The following is a 10,325-nucleotide window of genomic DNA, read 5'->3' as shown; positions in this document are numbered from 1 at the left end:
TTATAGGAAAGATACCCAGGCTCATGAAAGCTGTTTTTAAAGGTGGTTCTTTCAAATTTTGCACATATATCAAGAATATATTACTATTTTTATATTTTACTTCACAGGATTTAAATTTTCATAAACTATATATTTTTAAAAAAGCATATCTGTTCACATTTCTGCCCAATCTGCACTTTTTACTTAGAAAAGAGCTTTAGTCTTTAATGGAGATGTCCATGCATCATAACCAACATGAACCTTGTAATGAGGGGGTGCACGTGATTGCATGGACCCCTTTTCCAAAAATCCCGTATAAACTGACCTCTCACCTACCTGTTTGGAGCAATTCCTCACAGCTCTCTGAGAGGCTGTCTCCTGGGCTATGAGTGAGTGAGTGAGTGAAGTCGCTCAGTCATGTCCGACTCTTTGCGACCCCGTGGACTGTAGCCCACCAGGCTCCTCCATCCATGGGATTCTCCAGGCAAGAATACTAGAGTGGGTTGCCATTCCCCCACTAGATCCCCCAGATAAAATGAAAACTCATAGCTCTTATGTTGTGCATCTTCACCTCCGTGAACACCTTCTATGGGTTTTGTGGTGGTGGTTGTTGGCTGGCACTATTGTGGAGACAGATACGTGCTACACACATATTCCAAGTATTTCTGCAGCATCTGAAGAGGTAAGTGAAGGGAGTGTTGGAAGGTCTGAGTGTTGAAAGAGGCTCTTTGACTCACAATTGTGTGACCATCTGGGAATCTCTCCATGTGCACTTCTGTGGGGCAGATACTGTGATGGCTAAGGGTGTAGACTCTGGAGCCAGCCTGCCTGGGTTTGAATGTTGGCTTGGCTCCTTCTGATCTGTGTGACCTGAAGCAAGTAAGGCGGTCTCTCTGTTCTCTTATCTCAGAAAGAGGGATAATAATAGGACGCAATTAAGGGAATCAAAATGTGTAAAGACATTAGCTTAGTGCCTCCCACATGGACCGTGCTCTAAAATGTTCATCATTCTAAATATTTGTGTAAAAAGGGAGGAGATCCTAGTCAGTGGCAGAGAGATACAGAACTGAAGAATAAGTTTATTCACTCGTGTATTCACCACAGCCTGGAGGTGGGGATAAATGAACATAACAGATCTCGTCAGTGGTGGAAACAATAGCCATTCTCCTTTGCTATGAAAGGGCTTCCCTGATGGCTCAGTGGGTAAAGGATCTGCCTGCAATGCAGGAAACACAGGAGATGCAGGTAAAATCCCTGGGTCGGGAAGATCCCCTGGAGAAGGGAATGGCAACCCACTCCACTACTGTTGCCTGGAAAAAGCCATGGACAGAGGAGCTACAGTCCACGGGGTCGTGGAGTTGCACTAAGTACACACACAACTTTGCTCTAATGATGGCAGCTATTACATGACACAGGATTGCCCGGCTAGGGACTACACTTCCCAGCATCCTTTGCAACAATATGTTGTCATATGACCCACTCTGGCCAATGAGCTGTGAGGAAAAGTGATTTGGGCTTCTTGAAGGAGTCGCCCTCAGGACAGAAGCGTATTTTCCCCTCTGCTCATCCCCCCACTTGCCCTGGAACCAGAATGTGGACTGGGTGTGGGGGTGAGCTCTCTCCAGCCACGTGGCACAGAGCACCGAGGTCAAAGGACCCTGGCTGCCCAGCTCCCCCGAGCTGCACCGCCCCGGCCCTGGGAGTTTTACACACAGACCACAGCCTTGGGAGAGAGAGCAAGTTGGGTTTATTGAAGCCGCCATATTGGGGGTTTCACATCACAGAAGCCCAGCATGCATATTTGGGGGGCGCGCGGGTGGCCTGGAGCGGGAGGCCGGGGGGACATCAGGATTCAGGAGATGTAGAGGACGCTGAGGCAGCACAGGGGACACTCCCAGGCCTGGATCTCCTGATACTTTGTACGAGGCTTCGAAGGGGAGGTGTACTTCGAGCCAGCTCTTGAACTTCCAGGAGAAGGTTGCGAATCAAACTCGGAGTCGTTCGAATCCATGTAGAAAGTGAAGCAAAAACCCGGCTGGAAGGAAAGAAAGACAACAGAGAGGAGAGAGGAGAACTTTAGTGCCCTGGGGGGAGGGGCCCCTCGGCCTTAGTTTGAGGAGCTGAGCACAGACTTCAGGGGCGACCCACCTGGGGTTGAATTCCTTCTTCGCCCAGTACGGCTGGGGATCCTGAGGCAGATAACCTGCCCTTCCGTGGCCTCAGTTTACATTTCTGTATAATGGACTATAAGTAACTGCTCCCTCACAGAGTCGTGTAAGGACTGAACAAGGTAATCCAAAAAAAGGATCATTAAATATAACAATGTTTGCCGCTTTGTGAGAGCTGGAAACCCGTCAGCTGTGACAATGTTTGCTTTGCTGGTTTTCTTAAAACCATCTGCTTTCCTAAAAAATTAAACACTTCTTCCCAATAGAAAGCATCACCCACGGTGCTGGCAGTATTGAAGCTGAAGTGATTTCTGGGAGGACTATTATTTCTATCCAATGGTTTTTGAGCTTTTAGGACGCTTTAGCCTGAATGACATGTCAGGTCCCATTTAATCCTCACGAGGTGACCTCTGATCTTATTTCTCCATCCTGCAGATGAGGAAATGGGGGTAGGGAGGCACTGGTAAGCTTTCCCACTCTGACATTTGATCAGACGTATAGGTGGGGAACATGCGGCACTCAGGATTAGAAGTGAGTACATAACCTTCTTGATTCTCCAGGCAAGAATACTGGAGTGGGTTGCCATGCCCTCCTTCAAGGGATCCTCCCAACCCAGGGATCAAACCTGTGTCTCCTGTACTGACAGGTGAGTTCTTTACTACTAGCACCACCTGGGAAGCCCATTTTCCCAGGTAAGTGCAGCACAGATGTGAACTCACTTCATCTTCCTAGTAACCCCTCGTGGGGTTACTTGTTTCACAGATGAGGAAACTGAGCCACAGAAGAGTTCAAGAACTGGTCCCGGGTCCCACAGCTGGTAGTGGCTGAAGCTGGGCTTGAACCTAGCGCTGAGACTCTGGAGTTGAAGCCCTTAGCCTCAGAGGTCTGGGATGCCAGCTGGGAGGCTTGGGGTGGGCAGGACAGTGTTCCCTCCACACGGTACAGAACCATCCTTCTCCTATTCCCAGGTTACCAGCCCTTCCCACTTGTGACATTTGGGGTCCAGATCCTTCTTGCAGTGGGTGGGGCAGGGGCGTCCTGAGCATTGCAGGAATGCTAAGCAGCATTCCTGGCCACCGGATGCCTTTAGCACGACCCCTTCAATTGTGACAAACAAAAATGTGTCCAGACATTGAAGGCGTCCCCTGAGGGACAAACCGCCCCTGGCTGTGAATCACCACCTCATCCCTTCCTTGTGTTCTCCAGGTTTGGGGAAAGGGAGGGATCGTCTTCTCTTCGCATTCCCATGGTCAGGTGATCCGGTCTGGGGCCATTAGGGTCACCTCAGCTGATGATTGGTTCAGTGGTCCTGGAAGGACCAATCAGAATGTGCTCTGCTTCTAGGTTAGCTGATGATTGGTTCAGTGGTGAGCAAAGGACCTGGAAGGACCAATCAGAATTCTCTCTACTTCTAAGTTATTTAGTGCATCCTACAAGTGTCTCTCCAATGAGTTCCTATTAGAAATGGGAAAGTCAGATTTTATTCATCAAAGAAATGGGACAAGCATCTTGACCCAATGGATCAAAATTCGCATCACCAGTGATGGCGCACAGACCTCGTGTGCATCAAGATGTGATGTTTTGAGAAGGACACGACATCACTGAGGTGGTGCTCCAGAGATCATAGCTTATCCTGAATCTCATTCACAGGGAGATGGTAAAAAATATACCCAATAAACCACCATATAGGATGGGTGTGACTCTGGACTTCAAAATGGTCAGTGCCATGAAAGGCAAACAAGGTTTAGGGGACTGTCTAGCTTAAAGAAAATTGCAGATACGTTACTAAGTACAATCTCTGCCCTAGACTAGGCCTTGTGTTGGAGGGAACAGAATGCCAAATGGACAGTACGTAGCAAAGTATTAATATCAAAACCAGTACAGGGATAAGATGAAGTGTGTATCAGGGTTGAACACAAGAAAGTGACAATAGCCCCACCCTTATATAATAGAATATTGTATTTCTAAGGTGGTACACACTTAGGTATATTATGTGTATATATACTGTAATAAATATACATATATATTACATTTTATTAAAGAAAATATGTAAATAGAAAAAATGTTAGCAATTGGCGAATTTGGATGATCTTTATACCGTCTGTGACTCTTACTTTCTTTTCTAATATAATTTCTAAAGAGTCCTTCCTGGACCATTGCAGGCACTAGTAGGAAAGACATTCTCGCAGGCATCTGACCCAGGGCCTCCCCGACACCTCTCACCAGGGTCCCTCCAGCCTTGCCTCCTGCCTGTTAAGAAGCCCAGAGACAGAGCTGACGCCTCATTGGCCAAGGGTGAGTCACGTGCCAGCCCAGGACCAATCACTGGGAACCTTGGCACTGCCGGCTCTGATTGGTCAGGGGCGTACCTGGAGCTGGTCTGAGAATGGGATCAGATCCATCCAAAGTACGTGGAGACAGGTGGTCCCCCCAGAAAAGTCAAGGGGGTGAGCAGGAGACGGAGGACTGGTACCCAGGTGGACAAGGCCACAGCTGCCTCCGCAGGAGGGGCCGTTCCCTAATTCATTCCTTCATTTAATCAGCCCGAGTGTATACAGTGCCTGACATGGGTTACATCTGATCTAGACAGGGGCTATGTCACTGAACAACACAGGGGCTCCCTGCTACCATCCTCCCCCTGAACTACTCTCGTAAGGGAGACAGATTAGGAACAAATAGATAAATGGTATAATCTCACGTAGCAATAATAATGCTGAAGAAATTCAGCAAGGCAAGGGGTTGGGGAGGCAGTGTCAAGGGAGGCTTCATGAAGGAGGTGACATTGGAGCAGAGGTTGGAATTAGCAAAGAGAAGGAGGCAGGAAAGAGGGCAGCACCCTCAAGGAAAAGCACCACCTTCACAGGATGGGGCCACATCTGGGATGAGGGCGGGGCAAGGGGCACCCAGCTACCCAAGGGTCTCTGCTGGGTGGTGAGGGTGGCTGATAAGCCTGACCTCTCAGGCCCAGGGTTCTCTGGTCAAAGGGGAAAACAAGCAGACTCACCATGGGACATGTTGGCACCCGCTTGGCTGACACTCTTGCATTCTTTCTGGTAGGCTCCCTTGGCTGACCAGCAGTGCTCTCAAAAGGCAGGGCTGAGCGAGGAAGAAAGAGGCATGAGACCCTCTCGCCTGCCGAGGCTTGAGAAACTCAATAATAATGAAATGTTCATCATGAAACCAGTGACGACAGCTAAGACGGGTGGAGGACCTGCTATGTGTCAAGCAAGCTTTGAAGTATTCTGCAGGTATTAGCTTGTTTGGTTGTTCATGATAACTCTCTGAGATGGGCACTGTATTCATCCAACTTTGAGATAAGGGAACAGAGGTTAGGACACTTGGGGAGGTTGCACAGCAGTGCCTGCAGAGATGCATGAAGTTGCATCCTGAAGGTCCACAGGGAACAGACAGGGAATGTCAGTGAGTGGAGAGGCTGGAGTTAGACAACAGGGGCTCTGGAGATAGTGATGCCCTGGGGCGCCTGTGCCCAGGAGGAAGGCACAGCTGATACGCAGGTGCCAGTGGGGCACGTGTCTCCAGAAAACACTTGGGTTTCCCTGAAGAAGACAGACATGTCGGTTTGGAGTGAAAGTTCCTGCTATTTCAAAGCTGCCCACAAATCCATCTATTTCCTTGCAGACTCCTCCACTTCTGGGAATGGAAGCTGGCCTCTTTCTGGAGGACCATCCAGGCCACCTGTGCAAACATCCCCTCGAACGCTGCCATCTCCCCTTTTAAACACATAGTCCTGGATCCACTCCCCTGTGTGCAGTGTGAGCCAAGTATAGTCCTATTTCTATTTGCCTTTATTGTCATCATCAAAGACTGGGAATAACCCAAACGGCCACTTGCAGGAACCTGGTTAAGCTTCCCTGAAGGCTCAGTGGTAAAGAATCCGCCTGCCAGTGCAGGAGACACAGGAGACCCGGGTTCAGTCCCTGAGTAGGGAAGATCCCCTGGAGAAGGAAACGGCAACCCACTCCAGTATTCTGGCCTGGAGAATTCCATGGACAGAGGAGCCAGGCAGGGTTACAATCTGTAGGGTTGCAGAGTCAGACACGACTGAAGCAACTTAGCACACACATGGCACAGAGAGACGTGGAATCCCAGGCAGCTGGAACACAAACCGGGCCTCTTGTGGGGGAAGGTCCTCAAGATGGACAGGGGACGTGGTGCTTAAGGTCAAAGACCCCCAGGCCAGACGGGTTCAGATTGTACCGTGAGCCGATTATTTGCACTTTTTCCCCTTCAGATTTCCCATCTGGAAAGCGAGGTAACTCCTGTCCCTCCCTCACTGCAAAGCGTGCATGAGTGGGTGTGTGGGAAGCCTTGGGACTCTGACTGGGAGATTGTCAGTGTCGGAGCAGAAATAAAGGAGGCACTGGGGCAATGAAAGTTGCATGTGTCGTACCCGTATATCAGACACAAATACACAGCAACAGATACATGCTCATCCCTGTCTCCACGAGTGAGCATAGAGCATTCTGGAAGCCTGGACAAGGAGCTGGGAAGTAGCTCTGTCTGGGGAAGGAACTACAAAGCTGAGCGATGGAGAGGTATGTCTGTCATTTTGTGTGATGGTTACAGGCTGCTACAGATTTGATAAAATACGTGGGGGAAGACACAGTGGATTGGGCCCGAATCTGTCGAACCATCACCATGTCAGCTACAACGGCCGGGCGCCCCTCAGGGCCCCTCCTGCACAGGAGAGGTGGCAGACACGAGGGGTCAGTCTTCAGGGTCATCCCTTCCCCACCAGCCTGGAGACTGCCCCCTCCAGCCTGCCCACAGTTTCCTCCCCACGTGGGTCTCACCTCTTCTCTGCGGAGGCCTGGTCTGCACCTCCTCCCTTCCCTGGCCCCCGATGGTGCTCAGAGGCAGCATCATGGCACCACAGCTGCTCCCTGCGGACAGGAGACAGAGCAGTTAGTGTCTGGGCGCTGGAGCCAGGCGGCCTGGGGGTGGACTCAGAGGTCGGGTGGACTCAGACAGCTCCATCCCCTCCCACGTCTCCAGGTCCCCAGCATCCAAGGGGACTTGCTGGCAATGCCTCTTCCTGGTTTCCTCCAAGGCCCAGGGTGTGATCTGGGAAAGCGGTTGTCATGGCACCTGGCAAGGACAAGGGCAGGGTTCGTGGTACCTGGGGCTCACCCCCCTTTAAAACTAGAACAACTGTGACACGAAACGCTGGGACCAGGAAGCTTCAGCTCGGCCAGCTGGGTAACAAAAGGGCCTCTGGAGCCTGGCATACAGCAGGTACTCAGTCAGTACACTCGTAGAGCAGTCCAAGTGCTGTGTTTCAGTTCCATCCCAGGGCTACCAGGCAGCCTGCCCAAGGGGTTCAGACAGGCCCTCCCCTCCTGTCCTGCCCCTCCAGGTACAGGAGGCTTCAGTCCCGCCCTCAGAACAGCAGGGAGGGGCCTCCTCACCTCCACCTCACCATCACCCAGGCGTGTCTGGGTTGAGAACAGGGGGATTCCAGCCTGCCAATCACTAGCTGAGGGATCTCAAGATTTAACAACAGCAACAAGAAAGACACAGCACCCTGAGGTTTGCGATTCAGACACACAGATCACTTTTTAGCCTAAGTATCTCCAAACACTGCATGGATCAAGTCTCTATGTGACATAAAAATTCATTTTGTATTTATTCTGCTAAATTGTGTTTCAGTATTGGCAAGTCCCATGGAATATTTGGGACATACTTATACTAAAAGGTAATTCATTATTTATCTTAAATTTCGATTTAAGTATTTATCATGTATATTACCTGGAAAGCCCCAGTTTGGGGGTATTTAGCCTCTTGTGCTGTCAGCTTTCCCCTCCGCAAAATGAGCAGAATGATGAAACATGAGGATTACACAGGATTAAATGCATGTCAAGGGTTGAGAACACAGCCTGACCCAGACCCAGGCCGTCCTGCGTTGGCTCAGGGGGCCTCCCCCCACCATCTCCCGCCCACCTTCCCTGAATCACCGTCTCTGACACTGGGACCCTCCAGCATGACCTCTGACCTCCCCAGCACCCCTCCCCGCCAGTCCAGGGCCTCCTTCTGGGCCAGGTCATCGGGGGAGAGGAACCCCCTGGAGGAGAAGCCCCCCGGGTCACCAAGCTGCTGAGGCACAGGGACACGCGGCGGGTCAGCAGGCCAGGTGGGCTTCAGAACTGGGCCGGCCTTCCGGGGCCCTCAGAGCTGGGACGACCCCCAGGAACGTGGTGCGGCTCTCCAGGACTCTCTCCCAGCGTCTGAGGCACCGGGGTGCCCAGAGGTTTACCCTAAAGAACCGAGAGGCGCCTGCGGACACGCTGCCCTGCAGCCCCAGAGGTGAAGACACAAGCCGCCGTGCGCCCACCGTCCCCCCGGCTGACCCGGCCCCCGGGCCCGGCGCCACCCCGGAGGCCGCTCCTCTGGGAGGCGCCCCCCCCCACAACCAGGCATGACCCCCCAGAATCCTTGGAGTCAACAAGCCCATTTCCAAGGCCTTACTCAGCAGCGCATCATCACAGGTGTCCTCAGAGGACCTCCAAATGCCTCCAGAAGTTCCCCTGCCCCAGACTCCCCTCTGGACTGGCCCCCAGAAATAATTTCTGGATGATCTCTTTGGTCACGGCTGTGCCTGCACCCATGATGCCCACCTGACCTCTCCTGGGTCCTGCAGTGCCCCCCCCAAAGTCCCACCTCCTCCCGCAAACTTAGAAGTCCACAGGTCTGCCCCTGTGCTCCCTAAAATGAGCTGCGGTGTTGAAGACTCTTGAGAGGCCCTTGGACTGCAAGGAGATCCAACCAGTCCATCCTAAAGATCAGTCCTGGGTGTTCATTGGAGGGACTGATGTTGCAGCTGAAGCTCAAATACTTTGGCCACCTGATGTGGAGAACTGACTCATTTGAAAAGACCCTGATGCTGGGAAAGATTGAAGGCAGGAGAAGGGGATGACAGAGGATGAGATGGTTGGGTGGTATCACTGACTCAATGGACATGAATTTGCGTGGACTCCGGGAGTTGGTGATGGACAGAGAGGCCTGGCGTGCTGCAGTCCATGGGGTCGCAAAGAGTGGGACATGACTGAGCAACTGAACTGAACTGAACTGAAAACCTGGGGACAAGGAGGGGGTCCCCACCACCCCCCTCTTGCAGACACCCCAGCCTCCTCTGCCCGCTGCAGTCTTTGTTCCTCCCGATGACCCCAGAAACCCTGAGACTTGAGAGGGGCCGGGAGAGACTTGATCCATGCAGTGTTTGGAGATGCTTAGGCTAAAAAGTGATCTGTGTGTCTGAATCGCAAACCTCAGGGTGCTTAGAAGGTGCGGCTGCCCTCAGGGAGACGGGGTTCCTCAAGGGGCCCCACTGCCCGCCCCATCGGGTCTCAGGGGCCCCCAGGCTGCGCCCCTGCGCCCCACCACCCAGGAGGCCCCCACACATCCTCCCTGGGTGCCCCCCACCCGTGCTCTCCCCGGAGACCCCCTGCAGCGCCATCCTGCCCGAAAGGCGGAGACCCTTCAGGACCGTGGCCGCGGAACTGACCTCGAGACTGACATCGCGACCCAGGTCTCTCGTCGACCCGGGGCAGGAGCGGGATGGGGGGCCCGGTGCTTTTCCTTGACGCCCGGACAGGGCTGACTCTGGGGATGCCCGTGGAGCCTGTGGACAAACCCGAGAGAATGAACGCGGCTTGGTTGCTCGGCGACACAAGCCCCTCCTCAAACCCCAAACCCCAAACTGTAAGTCAGGTGGTCACACGGTCTCTGACACCCGCACAGGCGTCGGAATGTTCACCGCAATTTCATTATTCGTGAGGGGGACAGGTCCCGGGCCTCTTCCTCCAGGAAGGCCCCCAGCCTGCCAGCATCACTGTGCCTCTTCTGAGGTGTCCCTACTGGACCTCAGCGCACGGCCCCTCCCCCAGCGCCCCTCCCCCACTGTCTGGGCCAGGCCTTCCTGGGAAAGGCACAGAGGCTCAGGCTTCAGAGACCCAGGGGTGGGGGGTGCTGGGGACCCCTCGGGGGTGGGGGTGGGGGTGGGTCCTGCAGGATCACAGACACACAGTGACTCCCTCCCACAAGCTGACCCCCTGCCCAGGACTCACAGGGGACACTCTCAACAACTCCGAGACACACCCCTGGCCCCAGAGCCCCAGGTGTGCAAATGAAGACACAGTTGTAGATCCTGAAACACATGCA

At 53.0% G+C, this 10,325-nt stretch overlaps 1 long non-coding RNA gene across 1 annotated transcript; it reads right to left on the bottom strand.

Annotated features, from left to right (window-relative positions):
• Nucleotides 1-5,151: 5,151 nt before the first annotated feature.
• Nucleotides 5,152-9,690, bottom strand: LOC148774250 (uncharacterized). The gene is made up of 3 exons (XR_016035885.1): nucleotides 9,670-9,690; nucleotides 6,962-7,051; nucleotides 5,152-5,243 (listed from the first exon to the last, which is right to left on the bottom strand). It is a non-coding gene; the product is annotated as an uncharacterized LOC148774250 (long non-coding RNA).
• Between the last annotated feature and the right edge of the window lie 635 nt (nucleotides 9,691-10,325).

Source organism: Moschus berezovskii, chromosome 22 (assembly GCF_049115385.1).
Source record: "Moschus berezovskii isolate FMDL1 chromosome 22, NW_MosBer_1.0, whole genome shotgun sequence".
Lineage (NCBI taxonomy): Eukaryota > Metazoa > Chordata > Mammalia > Artiodactyla > Moschidae > Moschus > Moschus berezovskii.
Note: the sequence above shows the minus strand (reverse complement) of the source record. Positions and strands in the feature narration are given on the sequence as shown.